The sequence below is a fragment of the Mustela lutreola genome, chromosome 8 (genome assembly GCF_030435805.1).
Source record: "Mustela lutreola isolate mMusLut2 chromosome 8, mMusLut2.pri, whole genome shotgun sequence".
In the NCBI taxonomy this organism is placed as follows: Eukaryota; Metazoa; Chordata; class Mammalia; order Carnivora; family Mustelidae; genus Mustela; species Mustela lutreola.
In genome coordinates this window covers 69449188-69469157 of record NC_081297.1, presented here as the reverse complement: position 1 = coordinate 69469157, position 19970 = coordinate 69449188, and the positions used below count along the sequence as shown (strand labels likewise).

Genomic DNA, 19970 nt, shown 5'->3' with positions numbered 1-19970 from the left:
GTTTTATTATTTTTTTAAGAATGCCATGGATATTGCTGTGGTTAGGACTCAACCAGATAGTCTAGAATAAATAAAAAATAATTTATCATGTATACACAAAGTACAATATAATGCTTTTTCAAATGTTTATACATCATTTACAACTGACTTAAAAATAAGTCTTAAAAACAGCACTACAGTGAATTAAACCATCATGCTGGGGGACCTGGGTGGCTCCGTGGGTTACGCCTCTGCCTTCAGCTCAGGTCATGATCCTAGGGTCCTGGGATGAAGTCCCCACACTGGGCTCTCTGCTTGGCAGGGAGCCTGCTTCCCCCTCCCCCACTTTGCCTGCCTCTCTGCATACTTGTGATCTCTGTCAAATAAAATCTTAAAAAAAAAAAAAAAAAAAAAAAAAAAACCATCACGCTGTATACCTTAAACTTACACAATGATCTAAGTCAATTATTTCTCCATAAAACCAGAAAAGAAATCTACACTACATAAACGCCTAAAATATAACCTTTCTGATTTTCTTTTAACTTAAAGAGTGGGGATGCCTGGGTGGCTCAGGTGGTTAATTAAGAATCTGCCTTCGTCCCAGGTCATAAACCTGGGATCATGTCCCAGGTCAGGCTCCTTGCTTAGCAGGAAGCTTCTCCCTCTGCCTGCCACTCCCCCTGATATGCTCTCTCTCTCTGACAAATAAATAAATAAAATCTTTAAAAAAAAAAAAAAAAGTAGGTATCATGGATTGAATTGTGTCCCAAAAAGGTATGCTGCAGTCTTAACCCCCACCCCCATTCTCATAAATGTGAACTTATTTGCAAATATGATCCTTGCAGATGTAATCAAGTCATGAGGTCATACTGGACCCGAGTGGACCTTGATCAAATGACTGGCATTGCTACAAAAAGAGGAAATTCTAGACAAAGAGAACAGACACAGAACAGAAGGCCACGTAATGATGGAAGCAGAGACTGGAGAGATGAAGCTAACTGCAAGCCAAGGAATGACAAGGATTGTAGGCAAATGCCAGAAACTAGGAAGAGGAAGGGGAAGGATTGTTCCCTATGGACTTCAGAGGGAGCATGGCTCTGCTAATGCCTTCATTTCAGACTCATAGCCTCTAGAACTGATAAAAAGAATAAATTTCTTTGCTTTAAGCCACTTGGTTTGTGGTATTTGGTAATGGAAGCCTTACAAAATTAATATGGTAAGTCAATTCATTCATTCAGGAATACCTACCAAATCTGCTATGTGCTGAGCACTGCACCCAGCGCTGGGGACATGATGTGAGCAAGTGCAACAGAGTCCCAGTTCTTGGGCACATAAATTCATGAACAATTAACAGCCAAAACATACTATCACTCAAGAAGTTTGATTGCAGTCATCCTACCCAAAGTACCTCTCTCAAGTCATCCTTTAACTCAATAGTTTAATTTTTTTTATAATCTTCATCACTGTATGAAATTATTGTTAATGCTCTCCCTTCATTCCATCCTCAGGTTTTAGAAGAGTATGTGACATTGTTCCTCAGATTTTAGAAGAGTGTGTGACATTGTGGACACCCAATATTGAATGAATGAATGAATGAATGAATTTTAAAAGTTACAACATAAGAGAGTATTTATTAAGGAGATGTAAACTTTTCTAAAAGGTCAAAAGAAGCTTTCCTGGAAATGATACTTGGGAAGAATAATAAATAGGAATTAACTGCTCACTGAGGACTAACAAGAGTTAATTTGAAGAACAGACAGAAAAGAGTGTTTCAAGTAAAGGAAATAGCACTTTTGAAGGCCTTGAGGCAGGAAAGAATATAGCACATTTAGAAACTCATAGCACAGGGTGGCTAGAGCCCCATATGTGAAAGGAAGCCTATATCAAGTTGAGTCTGATAAAGCAGGCAGTGGCCAGATCACTGAGGTCAGGATATTGACCAGGATATGGAGGCCAGGTCAAACATTTTGGCCTTAGTCTGGTAGACAATGGGGAACTTTTTCAGGGTTTTCAGAAGAAGAGTGAATGAGCACATTTGTCGTTTAAAAATTTCTCTTTGGTTCCTGGCTACATATTGGAAGCAGACAAGAGTGGACATGGAGGATGAATTAGGGGCTATTACAGCACTCTAGATGAAAGACAGGGTAGCCCAGAGAAGGAAACCAGCTATGAAGATAAAGACAGATTAAAAAGTCGTACAGTGGTTTAAAAAAAAAAAAAAAGAGGATTGTGATGGATTAGATGCAGAGCAGTGAAGGATGAGGACCAGGCTTCTGGCCCGTGCTGTTGGGTGAAGGGAGTACTACTTCTTCTGCTAAGGAACTGGAAGAGAATTAGGTAGCAGGGGAATGAGTAAAAGAGTTCCGTTGTGACCATGCTGAGTTGAGTGTCTAGTGACACACCCAGATACATAGGCTAAGTAGGCAAGGTCCCAGATGAACCTGGATCTTGGCAGAGAAGCCTGGGCCAGTAACAGCAGTGTGAGGCAATCACAGGCCTAGAGATGGCCCATGGGGAAAGTATTTAGAGAGAAGAGAAAAAGGTTTTAGATTATGTCTTGAAAAACTAAAGCACTTGGATATATCCTTAATTTCTTTGCAACCTAGAGAATTTTTTTGATTCGCTTCAACATGACCTTTCTACTGTCTAATTTGTTTTAAAATAATTAAAAACATACTGAACAACATCAAATCTTTTGGATTTTATTCTAAACACTGAGATCCTAAATGTCACTTAATGGGGATTATAAAACTGAATTTTCTTCAGATGTATCTACTAATGATAAACATATAGGAATTAAACCACTTGGCATTTATTATATACATTTACCAACTTTGAATAAGTTTTGGATAAATACCTCTCACAAGATATCAACTTGGCTTTTAATAGTCAAACCTCCTACATGCATACCTACTTACAAACCCAAGAAAAGTTAATGTCACCAGATTGAATTCTCATTGTCTTCTCAACTTTGAACTAATCTTTCATTTTCTGATATGCCTTTGGAGTATGGAGAACTTCAGGACTAGAAGAAAAGCAAGAAACAGAGCAGGGACTTAATACTATGACTAGTTAACAAAACTAAGTTGGGGTCACAGGAGTGTCAGAACACATGCAGGAGGCAATAACGTGTAGAGCGTTCTTTCTAGAAACTGCTTTGATAAAGGCAATATTAGGGAATGTTTATGATACCAAATTTATAGTTAACTTACAGGAAAATTGCAAATTTTAAGATGCCTTGTTATTTATAAAAGCTTATTTCAAATTAATGCAGCTTTGGGGCACCTGGGTGGCTCAGTGGGTTAAAGCTTCTGCCTTCAGCTCAGATCATGATCCCAGGGTCCTGGGATTGAGCCCAGCATCGGGCTCTCTGCTCAGCAAGGAGCCTGCTTCCTCCTCTCTCTCTGCCTATCTCTACTTGTGATCTCTGTCTGTCAAATAAATAAATAAATAAAATCTTGAAAAAAAAATTAATGCAGCTTTGAAGAGTCTTACATCTTAAAATTTATTTATTCTGTTCTCTTCTATCATATCTCTTCTATATAACTGATCAGTTATAACATAAACACCCTTTCCTCTACTCCACTTACTGTTTACATCAATAACAGTGTTGATCACACAGAATCATAAGAATTTTAAAACTATAACCTTCTTTAGAAGTTACCTGGTTCAATTTTTTTTTTCATAGGTGAGGAAAGACAGGCTCAAAAGCTTTAACTGACTCCCCTAAAAACACATGGATACAGCAAAAAACATAATTGATTTTACTTTTCTTTGGCTCAAGCCTGTATACTACCATTTATATGGAACAATTCATCTTTCCATATTTGTACCTGTACCAAGCAAGACACCATCTATCATATACACAAGTTTTACCCCACTATAAGTAAGCTTTAATAGTAGACATAAATCAACTTCCTAATTATCTTTCAAAGGTTATGTACATCCTATATTGTATAATAAGACTCTTATGAAAGAATATCAATGAGCCTTAAGCTTTCCACTCTCTGTTGCAGAATGAGGTCATATTTAGAATGCCCCTCCACCCCATTAGAAAATAAAATCTGCACTTCTACAAAGAGTCCTCAATTCACAATATGCAGGGGAATCCTAAAGGGAAACCACATTATCTGTAACACCCTATCACAAAAATAGGGATTTGACTTTCACTGTTCCAGAAATCTCATCGAATTAAAAGGGTTTGTAAGTGCTGAATTTTCTAAAAATATATGACAAAGATCTTATTCATCTTAGAGTTTATCCTATTTGCTTGTTGTTCTTCTAAATGACCTCTGGAAATATTACAATCTTCATTTCATGAGCAGGGAAGACCTTCATTCCTGCTTTAATGAAGTAATTTTAGAAATGAGTTTCAGAGACAGTAATAGGGCATCACTATGGACACAAGGGAGGGAGAGACATTCTTTGGCTAAGCATGACTCAACATCCACATCTTAGGATATTTATTTATGTAACAGGAGAATTTGGCATATATTTAAGATTTCCTCATGTTCTCACTGCAAATTAAATAAAATCCAAATGCTTGGGTCCCAGAAAACCCACCACCATCTTGACACCACCTAACTTCAGTCTCATCTCAGACCACTTCCTCACTTACTACCTGTCCACTGTGTGTCCCTAGAAAGCGACAACTTACATTTCACTTAAAGACTTTTTTAAGGGGCGCCTGGGTGGCTCAGTGGGTTAAGCCGCTGCCTTCAGCTCAGGTCATGATTTCAGGGTCTTTGGATCAAGTACCAGCATCGGGCTCTCTGCTCAGCAGGGAGCCTGCTTTCCCCTCTCTCTGCCTGCCTCTCTGCCTACTTGTGATCTCGGTCTGTCAAATAAATAAATAAAGTCTTTAAATAAAAAAAAGACTTAAAAAAGATATTTATTTATTTATTTATTTATTTATGTGTTTATTTACTTGACAGAGAGAGACAGCAAGAGAGGGAACAAAGGCAGGGGGAGTGGCAGGTTTCCTGCCAAGTAGGGAGCCTGATGCAGGGCTTGATCCCAGGATTATGACCTAAACTGAAGGCAGACATCTAACAACTGAGCCACCCAGGTGCCCCTGACTGAAAGACCTTTACCTTTAGCTTTTTGTAATGCCTGGAATATTCTTTCCTTTGATCATCACAGAGCAGAGTGGTCTGCCCTTACTATAGTGTCTATATGCCCACTATATATTACCTCATGGCTCTCCCATTAGCCTGTAGGGCGTTTGTTACTATCTCAAATCATTGCTATTTTACAAGTGCATTATCCACCTCTCCCCCCTAGATTGTAAGCTACATGAGGAAAGGGACTTTAATCCTAATTTACCACTTAGTCCCGTCGCACATAGATCAGTATCGAGTACATACCTGATACCCAGTTAGTAGGTATTAAATGCATGTAAAATTGATGTTGCTCTAATATTTTATATACCTTTTGTTCACTCAGCTAACATTTATTGTGTACACTGTGTGAGATAACCTGTTTGGCATTACCTAACAGGGAAATTTAAGAACAGAATTTGTCAAATTCCTCAGAGTTGGAGGAAACTCAAATCCTAAAGTTAAAAAACTTTAGGATTAAAGTTGAACACAGAGATTATCTAGTCTACATGGGAAGGAAGGGACAGAGATAATAGCATCTTGCCCAAAATAACACGGTTTTTACTGTGTTTCTAGAAAAGAAGTTGCGAAGTCAGATCCTCAATGAAATATTTAAAGCACTGAAGTTTGCTTCCCAGCAATGAAGTCAAATTTACTACTATAATTATAAATATTATTACTGTGATTACTACTAGCACTTCCACTAGACCCTTCTGTGGATGTCACATAGCACTTTGCTTCCTAAACATGGGAATGAACTGTCTCTAAAACACATACCACATCCTTTAAATACCAAACAATTAGATCAATTCAGTCCCACTCCAATACATAAATTTTATCGACTCTTCATCAACTGACAAGACTATCACCTGCTCGAACAAGCTGACAATACCAAGGACTGCAGCCCCAAAGGGTTGAATCATCAGCACCAAAAAGATATTATCACACAAATGAGGCTAACGAACTGAATTAAGTTTTCCATGTGGTGTGTAAGTTAAGGCTTGCATTACCTCACATAGTGCCTATAAGATAAGGGTCAGCAAATAATTAATTGAGTCTGTTACAAATGCTAAGTAACCATCAAATGAAGGCTGGACAGATGGATGAATGACCAACTGAAGGAATAAACGATTCAGTCCAGGAAAACTCCTATCAGCAGGGGTAAGCTCCTCTCTCTGGATTTCCCATGTGCTTCTCACAGTGCTAGATACAGCCCAGCTGACAATTGGCATCATTCAGGGAATCAAAGAACCTTCAGGGTTAGAGGTAACTTAGGACAAGCCTTAAGAATTTGATTTCACTCTGAGGACTCCACTTTACCAAACTTACCTCACCCCAATGTGCAAAATCTCTCCTAATAAATGACAAAAAAGTCCCTTTGGGGACACCTGGATGGCTCAGTCAGTGAAGCATCTGCCTTTGGCTCGGGTCATGATGCCGGGTCCTGGACTCGAGCCCTGAGGTAGGCTCCCCGCTCAGAGGGGAGCCTGTTTCTTCCTCTTCCTCCAGCCCTCCCCCTGCTCATGCTTGCTCTCTCTCTCAAATAAATAAATAAAATCTTTAAAAAAAAGCGCCCTTCCGTTTTGATTTTAGTTTACTGAATACAATAAAAAGCTCATTTCTTTTAAGATATAACGATATTTGAATATAGAAACACTTCATTTTCTGACTAAGTCTGTTGGGAATTAAGGAATCTAGTGGGTTTTAAGTATATCTAAAATGAATCCAGTCAGGATCATCCCAGTGGAGCGTAGGTTAGCCTGAACTTTGCACACGGACAAAGTGAAGCACAGGAGAGTTGTAGGTGAGGGGAAGGAGGAAAAGGAGCTTCCTTTCACCTGGCAGTCCTCCTCTTACCACGATCCTCTAAAAGTCTGGAAGCCCCCTTAACATGCTCTGCTTGCTGCCTGTATCATGGTGACACAATAAATCCCTTTTGCAAAAGCCCTCATCCTGTGTGTCCTAAATAGCACAGTTAGAGATCCTGAGGGGCACCCTCCCCCAACTTGTGCTCTCTCTTGAGCTCTCTCTCTCAAATAAATAAATAAAATCTTAACAAAAAAGAAAAGAAGAGAAGAGAAAAGAAAAGGAAAGAAAAGGAAAGAAAAAAGAAAAAGGAAAAAAAAAGAAAGACATCCTGAGGGGCACCTGGGTGGCTGGGTTGGTCAGGCATCCAACTCTTGATTTCAGCTCAGGTCATGATCTCAGGGTTGTGAGATCCAGCCAGGAGATGGGCTCTGCACTGGGCATGGAGACTGCTTGGAATTTTCTTTCTCCTTCTGCCCCTCCCCCTCCCCCACCAAAAAAATTAAAAAAAAAAAAAGAAAAGAAAAGAAATTCTGAACTTTTCCTCACACAGTAAGAATATTTCATATTAAATTTGTAGACTTCACCCAAAGTTACATGATATGGCAGTTAGATACACAATATGTTAATGGCTAAAAGTTATATACACGGTGTAGGTTATTAAAATGGTTAACAGGCTCTGGAATAACAGAAACTTGCACTCAGATCCTAGCCACTCTAGCCAGCTGTCTGACCCCTGGGGCATTATCTAGTATCTCTAAGTCTCAGTGTTTTCATCTGTGAAAGCCCAAATGCAGTATGTGTTCCACACTATTACTGTGTGAATTACATAAATGCTTGATATGCCTGCCACATGCTGGACCTTCAAGAAAAGTGATGAGCGATAGCAGTAACAAGAGTATAAATGGCTTAAATACTTCAAGCACCATCTAAAGCATGGACATATCTCATACATATTCAGCAAATTTAAACTTAACCATGGCTTTCCCATCCACTCACCAGTACACGATCCAGATAGGAGTAACGGGAGAAAAGTGAACCACAACCTGTCTTCTCTTCTGTAGGAGTTTTCTAATTAGCAGATTATCTAATTTACTCCATACAAATGTGCAAGTGGTAAACACAAACCGTTGCCTCAGACTTCGATAACTTAAGTGATTTTATAAATGTAAATGCATTACCAACTTATTGTAATTAGACATGATTAAGGACTGCACACCATAATTTATTTCTCTTCATGTTGGACTTTTCATTTAATGAATTTATGATTCTAACAAGGAGACTATGTTAGAGCATTAATTAAAATCCGTAGTATTTTGGTTCAATATGTAATTTTCATTAAAGATACCCAGTATGGTCAATCAGAATCTCAAAAATAACTCACTCCTGAAATATTTTAAATCTAAGTCTTCTGAACATACTATTATTAGCAATAATCTTTTTGGTTTTTACTTTTCAGAGTTAGTAGATCATTAGAAATACTGAAATTTTCTTCCTGGAAAGATCTGATTGAAATCAGATAGATTTCAATCAATTTTCTTCCTAGATAGATCTGTGTTTTTCACATAAAGGGGGCTCAGAATCATTATTATAAACTGATTCAACTGCAAATTTATTTGCAAATTTGGGGAAGTCTTAATTAACATTAAAAGAAAACTGAAAAATATTTACAACAAACCAGAGGATATGATTAAACACCAAAATATGTAGTTAAAAAAAGTCCTGTATCTGAGATGTTTTTCCACATGAGGATAAACAATAATAAAATACCCAGTTAATTAACAACTCACTTATTTCAAAACACCCAAACTATGAGTAGTACTAAAGAATATTAAAATATTACTCATAATGATTTAAAATAGTTCATAATGAATATTGAGCTAGACTGTGTTTAATGATTTTTTTTCTTCTTGCTAACCAACTGTTTGAAGAAAATAATGCAAAAAATGTCTATTTTATCTCATTGCTGGTAATTATTCATTGTGTACTAATTCTTGTTATTGGCTATTCCAAGGCTATTCCTATGGACTTCTCTAAAATCAGATAGGAAATCTGGTTTATCAAGTGACAATCTTACAGTCTTTCTCATATGTCACTTTTATCTGTAAAGAAATAAGGGGTTGGGGAGAGACTTTAAAAGAGAAAACCTTGAGCAGCTAGACTCTAAATAATTGGAAGAACTACAGCGCCATCTTGTGGAAGGAAGAGTCTAATTAGTGAAATGCTTTGATTCTATCAGAGAAGAAATGTGATTGAATTCTTGGCCATCAACTTTAATTTCTTTTAATGATATATTACTTTAAAACCTTTAGTCTGGAAAGTCCGTCAAACAGCAAAGGACACTATTATGTAAGGGCCTAATATATATTATACAGAAACCAGATGAACTATGTCTATTTTATGGATGAAGAAAATTCAAAGCTAGTATCTTTATTAGAGGTTGTCTTAATAAAGAAGGACCCTATAAAGAGGGCGAGAGATGTAATATGAATAAAGCTGGAGGTCTTGGTTATTCCATCCTTTTTTTCAAAATGAAATGAATAAGGAAGCCCTTAACATGACTGCCATACAGTTTCTGAAAAACTCATTAAGGAAGGATTTCCTTTAACATCCATAATCATAAAGTAAAAAAAGTCAAGGAAGTGGGAAGGGAAATAAGGTTGGCTGGGTGAAGTGAGAGCAGCACAAATCTCTTTCCTTTCTCATAATTCAATTAATCAAATTTTACTGAGAGCCTACGGTGTGACAAACACTTGCTAAGCACAGTGAGTAAAGACACTTACTGACTAGTGAAGTACACAGATCATTTCAAGGTGGAGAAATGCTCAGGAAGGCCTGCGTCTGCAGGACACCGAACAGAACTTTGAGGGGTACATCCTCCCAAATCAGTGGTTAGAACCAAACAGTGAACCCTGCATGAATCCTATACTGCAACATACTTTCGGAAGTACTTTTCAGACTACTGTGTTTCCATATAAACAAACAAACAAAAAAGCATAGAGTACAGAATTTCTCCTTTATAGAACTAAACGTCCTCTCCTTCTTTTGTGCTCCCATACGATTTGCTCATAACTTAATATGGAACTTTACTTCTTAAGAATAATTAAGAATAATTATTTACCTGCCTGCTTCTCCTAAGATTGCAAACTTTATTAAGGCTGCCTCACTTACTTAACACCAACCACAGTGCATAAAGAGCACTCGACCCATGTTTGTTAAATTGAATCGGTTATATATTCCAACAGTATTTGTTTGGCCACAGGGATAAGCTCCTGAGTAGGAATAATACAGGTATTCCTTCAGACACCCGGACTAGCACTATAAGCAGGGATACCCATTTCTTTCTAAGGTTGTCAGCTCCCAAGCTCTTGTTTGGGGGCTTTGATCCCTGAACCATTTTTAAAACTCCCATCTCCTAAACAAATAAAGGCAGTGGATAAAAGAAAGTTTGTCTCTGTATCTATGCTTTTAATTTGGGCAGGGGGTGGCGGGAACGTAGGTATGATTTTTCTCAATTTTCTTCCTTTAAGCAAACAAAAATCTAAACAGGTACTGACCTAACATAGAACTAACAAGAGTAAAATAAAAACATTAACATTATCCCAGAGGACTTCAATCTCCCAGTGTGCGGCTTTTGCCCTTGCTTCCCTCTGTCTCACCTCTGTCCACCCTCAATTCTTAGCTCCCACTCACCACCCCTCGTGCCTGGACTTTCCTCCTTATCTAAAATATTAACACCTGATCACAGAAGAGAATTTGTTACAAATCATTAGCAAAAAACGGTTGGAAAACCAATGACTGTTTTCCTAGACTAACTTTTATTTCTTTTATTTGGCCACATTTTTGGTACTCACCTCAACCTGTTCACATCCAGATGCTCATCAGTAACTTTTAACCAGCTGGACATAAAGGTCTCTAAAGAAACCACTGTTAAACAGGGAATTCCTACACTTGCGGAATATCTAGGTGCTAAAATAGGCAAGTCTACCAGTACGGTTGTACCGTATGTATGCGCAACAAGTACTGAATTCTCAGCAACTCTACTTTTAAGTGAGGGCCCACAGTTTTATAAGCTGGCTTGCAAAGAAGAAATGCTCCAGGAATCATTAAATGAGAGGAAAAATCTTGATGGGAAATAACAATTCGTTTAGCCCTCCGCAGGGTCAAGGATGTAAGCACTGCATTTTAAATGCAATACTACAAATCTGTCTCATTTAAAATGCCATCCAAGACTTGTACGCTCGCAATACAAAGTGTTAAGCACAAAGCTCATATTACAATCTATTTCTTAACTCCGACTTTTGATTAAACAAGATAGTTATACAAAAGGTCCAGGCGTAGTAGCTGGTACTTAACAGTTTCTTTCCCCTTTGCCTTTGGAAGTAAAAGGCCTGGGAACATGTCTCTCCTTTCCTTAGAAAAATGATAAAACCTCTTTGAATCTCGGTTTCTGTCTCTGAAGGACAGTAACACCACCTCATCCAGCCTTTGGAAGGGATTAAAAAACATCACCTTGTAAATAGCTAATTGTAAGTAGTTACCCAGTAGAGAGTAGCTATTATGGTCAGTGCTGTTATTATTTTTTGAGTGGTTTGGCATAAAGTGCATACTCCAACTTCTAACCTTTACAACACTCACTGAAACCCAAATCTAAGTAGAAAAACTATGCTTGAATCTTGTTTGTTTACACAGAGAACCTCAGAGGTGGCTAAACACCTCCACTATTTCAAATTTTTTAAATGCAAGTTTTCCGGTGTCAGCCTTGGGGTTTTAATAACAAAATTGCATTCTTCAGCTATATTCTAGTTTGTTCTTTATTAAAAATCAGTTTCCAAGGAGAAAATCCAATTGTGCCAATACAAAACCCTAGGAGTGGTTGACTGAAAAATCCAAGATCTTGTTGAAAAAGACATGAATGGGTCCTTTAGTAGCTCTGAGGGAGCTAAGTTGAAAATGCCAAGGAAAGTTGTATTTTTGTAGTTGTTATTTTATTACCCTTTCCAGCAAGTTTCCACTTGAATGGCCTTTAAACTTGTAATTTAGGCACACTTTATTCTTTATTGTATTTCAATCTGGGAGGCAAATAACTTCATCAACTTAATCGAAGACTGGGAACCACCAAGACTTCTGGTTAGAGTTCTAGTATTGATTTAGCTCTTAATTCCCCATTAATTAAATTAGGACAATAACCAGATTGCTTTCAGGTCTGTGTTGGCAAGACCTGCTTGCTCCATCTTTGATTCTCCCTTCCCCTTTCCACTGTCGATGCTCAGAAAATATTGTGGAGGGGCGCCTGGGTGGCTCAGGTCATAATCCCAGAGTCCTGGGATCGAGTCCCACATCGGGCTCCTAGCTCCATGGGGAGTCTGCTTCTCTCTCTGACCTTCTACCTTCTCATGCTCTCTCTCACTTCTTCTCTCAAATAAATAAAAGAAAAGAAAAATCTTTAAAAAAAAAAAAAGAAAATATTGTGGAACTGAATTTATCACAGTAAAATTGCTTCCACTAAACAATTGCATGTTAAGTAAAATTCAGCTTAAGATCATTATAATGGCTTTCTTCTTTCTTACAAACCATGCGTATTCCCTTCTCAACACAGTTCTCGTTGCCTCATACAAAACCCACGAAATCAATTTCTCCTGGTTTTGTTCACTCCAATCACTTCTGTAAGCCTAAGAGAGCCTAAGACTGAGCTCTGGAGCACTCCATTATTTTCAAAAACTTTTCAAGTTACAAATGATGATCCAGCCAAAGAGACTGAGAAGAAAGATAGATGATGATAATACAAAATAGTACAGATAATACAAAATAGTAGATGATGATAATACAAAATAGGTAATACAAAATAGATGATAATACAAAATATTCACTGAAACCAAGTGAAAAAAAATTTCAAGAGGCAGAAGTGATCAATTATGTTAAACACTGATGATAAGCAAAGGAAGATGAGGACAGATTACAGACCATCAGACTTGACAGGTGGAGGTTGCTGTTGGCTCATACAGGTGTGGTTTTGGGGAAATGAAGCTTGATTCGAATTGTTATGAAAATGGGAGCTGAGACTATAGAGACACCAAGGTTTGCTATACAGGATAGTAAACAAGTTCGTTGCTACCACAGACACAGAAGTTAGGGAGATTTTTTTTTCTCCTTTTGTTGAAGATTTTTTATTAATATTACAGCACTGATGGCAGAGAAGAAAGGAGACATGTAATTATCCAAGACAAAAGAGAGATAATTAGGGGGCATCTTGGTGGCTCAGTCCATTGAGTGTCTGCCTTCAGCCCAGGTCATAATCCCAAGACCCCGCTCCTTCCTCTCCCTCTGCCCCCCTCCACACTCATGCTTGCTCTCTCCCTTGTGCTCTCAGTCTCTCTCTCTCTCTCTCTCTCTCAAATAAATAAATAAATAAAAAGAAAGAGAAAGAGAGAGATAATTATGTCATTACAATTCTTGAGAAAGTGAAAAGAGATGGAGTCCAGTGCACAAGTAAAGGGTTATCCCAAAATGGGGAAAGAGATGCTTTCATTGTAGTAGAAGGCTACAGATGTGGGCAGGCTGTTCGGTGGAAAAATAACATTATTTTCTGATTGTTTCCTCAGTGAAGTAAGAAGGAAAATCATCCATGAAGAGCGAGAACCATGAGAACAAGTTGGAAATTTGAGAAGAAGAGGGGGTAAAATAGTAATCCCCGAGAGAGAGAAAATAAATAAATAAGGAAGGGGCAGCTGTGGTCGACTGAATTGCAAAGACTGCACAAAGGCCCACTCGACACAGTTAGAAAATTTAAAAGAGATCAATTAGAATAGTTAGGTGTTTTTTTTTCTGACGATCAACTACAAGCTTGGGAAACATTTATTGACTGCTTATTATGTGCCAAGCACTAGTCAAAGCATTTTATTTTTACTAATACTTTTGAGCCCACAACCACGGTATTAGATAGGTACAGATGAGGAACCAGAGGCAGAGAGACATTAGGAAATTTATCCAAGGTCACATAGCTAGCAAATGCTACCCCAGGATTAAAAAAGTATAGGTCCACAGCTCAGACCTTTAACCACTAAACTATACTACCTTTTTGCAAATAGGTGGGATTAACCAGTATTGGGGTTTTTGCCCCTTGCATAAGGCAGAGGGGAGGCAAGGGATCTGAGGGTGTTTGCAAGCAATTAGACAATGTAACCCAATCTGGACAGGGAGGAAGTGAGAACAGGAACTAGAGACGTGGACATTAAACATGGCATCACCAAGGGCACCCTCCTGGCTTGGTCGGGAGAGCATGGGACTCTTGATCTTGGGGTTGTGAGTTTGGGCTCCAGGCTGGGAGTAGAGCTTACTTGAAAAATATATAAATAAATAAAATTTTTAAAAATGGTGTCACCAATAGATGGGAAGTCCTGGTGTAACTGAAAAATTACCATGGAGGCAGTGAGCTGAATGAGATGTTAGAAATTGAGATTTTTGGGACACCTGGGTGGCTCAGTCAGTTAAGCTGCTGCCTTTGGCTCAGGTCATGATCCCAGAGGCCTGGGATTGAGTCCCACATCCGGCTCCTTGCTCAGCAGGGAGCCTGCTTCTCCCTCTGCCTCTGCCTGCTTGTGCTCGCTCTCTCTCTCTCCCTCTCTGACAAATAAATAAAATATTTTTAAAAATAAAAAATTTTTTAAAAAAAGAAATTGAGATTTTGAGGGCGGTATAGTTATTCCTAAGGACAAAATGTAAGGTTTGGCCAGAAGAACTGGAAGCTAAAGTCAGAATGAAAGATGAGGAAAAAGTGTAAGAGAAAAAAGTGAAGGAACTAAAGAAATCAGGGACTAGATGAAGTTTTCACATAATCAGGGGTGGTGATGGAAAGAAGAGCCTGAGCTGGGTGTTAGTCTTCACACACTGAGAAAGACGGCCTAGAAGAGAGGGAAACTGCTACAGGAGGAAGGGATGCAAAGAGTCAGAGAACCTTGTTCTGAACCGGGGTTACCAACTCATCCCAGTTTGCCTAGAACTCTCCCCGTTTTAGTACTGGAAATCCTACATCCTGGTCTTCCCTGAGCTGGGGATTCTGAGAGCGGAGGAAGGATGAGGTATTTCGTGGAAGAAGCAATAAAATGATAATGCCTGGTTTATTTCCAGGTCCTGTGTGATGTGGCTGTTACAAATTTTAAATTATAAAACTGCCATGTGGTGGTTACTACTATACTCAGCTCCTCATCTCAGAAGGTGAGATGTGAGCTTTGCTTTATTTGAGACAAAGATTTCTTTTTTTTTTTTTAATTTTATTTATTTATTTGACAGAGAGAAATCACAAGTAGATGGAGAGGCAGGCAGAGAGAGAGAGAGAGAGAGAGAGGGAAGCAGGCTCCCTGCTGAGCAGAGAGCCCGATGCGGGACTCGATCCCAGGACCCTGAGATCATGACCTGAGCGGAAGGCAGCGGCTTAACCCACTGAGCCACCCAGGCGCCCCGAGACAAAGATTTCTGACACATTTTCCTCCCATTTTGTCTGACTTTTTCCCTTAAGGATGGCAATCATGTTTCCGATCTCATTAAACCTAATATGTTCTAAAAGCTCTAGCTGTTGTCTATCATCAATAAGTGCTCTAAGTGCCTGGATGAGCTCCATGGAAAAGACTGCTCAGTTAGGACGTAATAGCCCACTACAGAGCCTGAGCCCTCAGGGAAGGATTAGTAAGGCAGAATCAGCCTACTTCCATGCGTCATGCCTCTGCAGCGAGACACAGCTCTGCCAGAGATGAATCTGCAAGCCCCACTCCACTATTTCAAAGGCTTCTGGGGCTAAGGTTCAGAGAATCATACTATTTCACAGATAGAAAACACATTAAGGATACTTTAGAAGTTATTAGAGTCATGGCAACCATCTTGGACTGAGCCCTTGCATGAATTCTCCACTCAGATTGTGCACTAAATGTAGCTTCTGTGTATTTCCAGTCTCACACGACAGGAAAGGCTCCAGGATATTTTCTGATTTGTTCAAGGACCGAACATGAACAAAATTTGTCAAAATAGCATCTACACAGAAGAAGACTGAAAGGATATGCTAAAGGTTAACTGGACCACGATCCAAAAGCTGCCAGGAGACCACCAGGCTTGGTGTGAGCTGCCTTCCAGAGCTTTCCTACCTTCTAACCAAACATACTCTTCTCTCTCCTTGCTCTTGTCACTAAATTTCTCAAAAGCAAATTCTGTATTTCTTCAACCCCAGTTCACTCCTTGACTTGCAGTCTGACTTTGGCCCGTATCCTCTCAGAAGGTCACCAGTGATGACACTGGTAGTGATTTCTGAGAAAAGCCCAGTTTCCTATACTTGTACTATTTTGAGCAAATACAAATAGACTGTGTGAATAGGAGCTGATGGTTATACATTTGTCAATCTCATACAAAATTATAAATGAGAAAAAAAAATCCTTGGATACACCACATATCTTAAGTTGAAATCTAAATTTCTACCTCTCCAATTCAGGACTTAACTCTGAAATTTCAGCAGCACTTAAAATCATTTGCTGTCTTTTCCCTGAAATTATCTCAAGCCTGTCCTATTTTTTTTTTAAGTATCTCTTCTCTTATTCACCGATTATTTTTTCTTCCTTCTACCTTCAAAATTAGTGCATTACATTCTATATAATTCTAGAAAAACTTTTACCAACATGTAATTTTAACTTCTTTTTAAATTCTTTAAAATTCTCGGGCGCCTGGGTGGCTCAGTGGATTAAGCTGCTGCCTTCGGCTCAGGTCATGACCTCAGGGTCCTGGGATCGAGTCCCGCATAGGGCTCTCTGCTCGGCAGGGAGTCTGCTTCTCTCGCTCTCTGCCTGCCTCTCTACTTGTGATTTCTCTCTGTCAAATAAATAAATAAAATCTTTTTTAAAAAATTCTTTAAAATTCTTTTAAAATTCTCTTCCTCAGAATATTTTTTTTTCTGAATTTTCCTCCTTTGGTTTTCTTAATTGTTTCTTTTCTTCCTCCAAAGACAGGAAATCCTTAAGAACCTACATTTGTACTTCTCGCTGCTTTCTACCAGGCTGATCTTTATTAGCTGTGTTGTCTACTATTATAATTTCAACTGCTATTTTGAAACAGAATGCAGCCCACAGAGAACGTTTTGAGAATTCCTTCCTGCACTTCCAGCTCATGGTTGAACCGCTCCACCTGACTCTCCTACAGTTACCTCACATTCTATCCCAAATCCCATTCATCTCCATAACCAAAACCAATTCTTCTGATCTCCCTAACTCTGTTAAAGAATCCACCAACCTCACGGTCACCCAAACTTGAAATCTCTATTTCTAACCCACCGTAGTCAGTCAAAAATTTTCATTTATTCTCCTTTACTCTAGATATGACAATCAATACTTTTTTTTAAAGATTTTATTTATTTGACAGAGAGAGAGAGAGATCACAAGTAGACAGAGAGACAGGCAGAGAGAGGGGAGGAAGAAGGCTCCCTGCTAAGCAGAGAGCCCAATGGGGAGCTCGATCCCAGGACCCCGAGATCATGCCTTGACTCCAAAGCAGAGGCTTAACCCACTGAGCCACCCAGGCGCCCCTGATAATCAATACGTCTTCTCCACCTCTATGATCATAAAACCTTCTTAATTACCCCTCTGTCTCAGTTTTTGCAACTTCTAGTCCATCTAGAATATTATTTTCAAATAGATCTGCTGAAACCTGGGGTCAGAACCTGCTTTATTCAGAAACCATTAATAGACTCCAACTGCATGGCTAAAGAAAGTCAAACCTCCTAACCTGGCATCCAGACCCTTCCAGACCGTGTATGTATCTCTGACGATACTTATCTTAAAAGAGATTCACACCTCTTAGATTCTAAAATCAGAAACAAGAAAATCATGAAAAATCAAAATTACCGTGGAAAGGTCCTTCGACAGGCGCTCCCCTGGAGACCACGAGTTGTTTCAGCACAGCCGGTTTTTCTTCCAGCATTGGAACAGATTCCTGTTTCTTTGGTTGAGCACCAGATGAAGTAGTTGGCCTGCTTTTAGGGTCCATTTTATATGAAAAATGATGCATCTATGCATATCTTTAAAAATTAGAATCACACTCAGCTCAGTGATCTGCTCCCACTCGATAGGTACCCAGAACAGAGACAAACTGAGGGAACCACAGACTCACATGCTTGCTGCTATGCTCACTCCAGGCAATCATTGAGAGGAATGATGGGCAGCATTGCCAGCACTATCTAAATTATAATTTTTCTCCCTTTAATTTCTAGGATTGTTAATTTGTTTTGCTAAGATGAGGGAATTCCACTGTTATATCCTTTTTAAAAAGTTATTTCGGGGTGCTTCGGTGGCTCAGTGGGTTAAGCCTCTGCCTTCGGCTCAGGTCATGATCTCAGGATCCTGGAATTGAGCCTCACATTGGGCTCTCTGCTTCTCCCTCTCTCTCTGCCTACTTGTGATTTCTGTCTTTCAAATATATAAATAAATAAATAATCTTTAAAAAATTTTATTTAGATACGTGCCTTTACTTCCCCCCTGAACTTTGAATACAGGAATCATGTCTCATTTCCAGTGGCATCTTTACTGAACTTCACTCCGTACGGCGTCACCCTGTAAATATTTCCTCAGCCAATCAAATTTGCTTTGATTTGCTTGTAAGAATTAAGTGAATAACAGGGTAGTTGGTAGAATATGCCTAACGATAACGTCATTTCCTACTTTATTAAGCATCCGTATCCTTTCCCATGAAGACATACTGACAAAGTCTCTTCTATTGCAATTACTTAAAAGCAGCAGCTATTTTTTTTCCTAAATAAATGAGTCCAGTGTACACTCCGTAATAAAACAGTACCAGTAAACTCCAGCGGAGGCCATGAAAGTGACTGATATGTGCTTGCTATCTGTATCTGATAACCAAAATACACATATTAAAGTATATGTCATTTAAATACATATTCATATATTCATATTTACACTCCAAAATAACCCAGTTATTTTAAATAAAAAGGAGATAACTACTACAATATGTCATCATGATCATATTAAAATCATGAAAAAAAACCTGAGCGCATCCCCACATTAGACTGGGGTTTGCCAATGTTATTTAAATACACTCATATTATAAAAAGAACCACAGACTTCCTGGAAAATCGTAATTATGCTACACTATGTAACCCCAGATTATTACTAGTGCTATTTAAACATTTACCTTGGGGACGTAGAAGATATCCAGAGCTGCTTCTCGGAATCAATTTAAATAAACCACCCTGTGCATTCTGGGGGACATAAAAAACAAATTTTGGACTCGCTGCCACATCCTCTAGATACCTGTATTTGATTCTTCCTGAAATTTAGTGACAGAATCTACCCTGCAGCATCCGAGAGGGCACACTTGGCAGGTTGGAGAGGTCATCTTGATTTGGGGCAGAGCTCATGAGCCTGTCCCAGAAGCACTAAAGGGAAGCAACGAGGGTGACTCTAGGTGTGTCCCACGGCCTTGCTTCCCTGGGCAACATCTGCCGGACTTTGAGAAAGTTCCTAGGAACGTAGATCCCCCAGGGAAGGCTGGAGCTTCCTCTGACCGCTAGAGGGCTCCGGAGGATCGTGACTGCAGGCCGCCCTCTAGCGGCGGTGGAAGGAAAAGGCCTGGCTGTGTGATGGAAGTTTACATTTCAAAGACAGACCAGACCTGGACCCTGGGGCTAAAAGAGAGACATCCAGGGAATGTGGGGGGTGGGCCCCCGGTATTTGGAGTTGGGTAAAGATACTTCTGGGTCACTGATGCCAGGAATGCTTAGTAGAGAAAGACCTTCCTACCTAGATATTTATGGCTTTTTCACTCATGTCCAAAGATGTTACCCTTAAGGGGAAAAGCTGTATGTCAGAATTAGGAAAGAATAGAATATACACAGGTTTGGGGATCAGACAGATATGCCTTCACATTCCAGGTTCCCCGTTTAGCAGCATTTCTTAAGTGTGTAATATACTTAGTCTCTGTAATCTTCCATTTTCTTACCTACAAGATGTGAAGTGTTTGGTATACACAGTGCTTCAAAAATAGGACACAGTCAAGAAAAGGAAGGTGTACTTGTTTATTTATTTTTATTTTATTTTT

General features: G+C 39.1%; 1 protein-coding gene across 1 annotated transcript in view; it reads right to left on the bottom strand.

Annotated features, from left to right (window-relative positions):
- NELL2 (neural EGFL like 2) overlaps positions 1–19270 on the bottom strand; it is a 420543-nt gene extending 401273 nt beyond the window's left edge. Inside the window, exons 1-2 of the mRNA XM_059185586.1 lie at positions 19065–19270; positions 17762–17934 (exon numbers count right to left, since the gene is read on the bottom strand). The gene's annotated coding sequence lies outside the window, so the exon portion shown is untranslated. The remainder of the gene's footprint in view (positions 1–17761; positions 17935–19064) is intronic.
- Between the last annotated feature and the right edge of the window lie 700 nt (positions 19271–19970).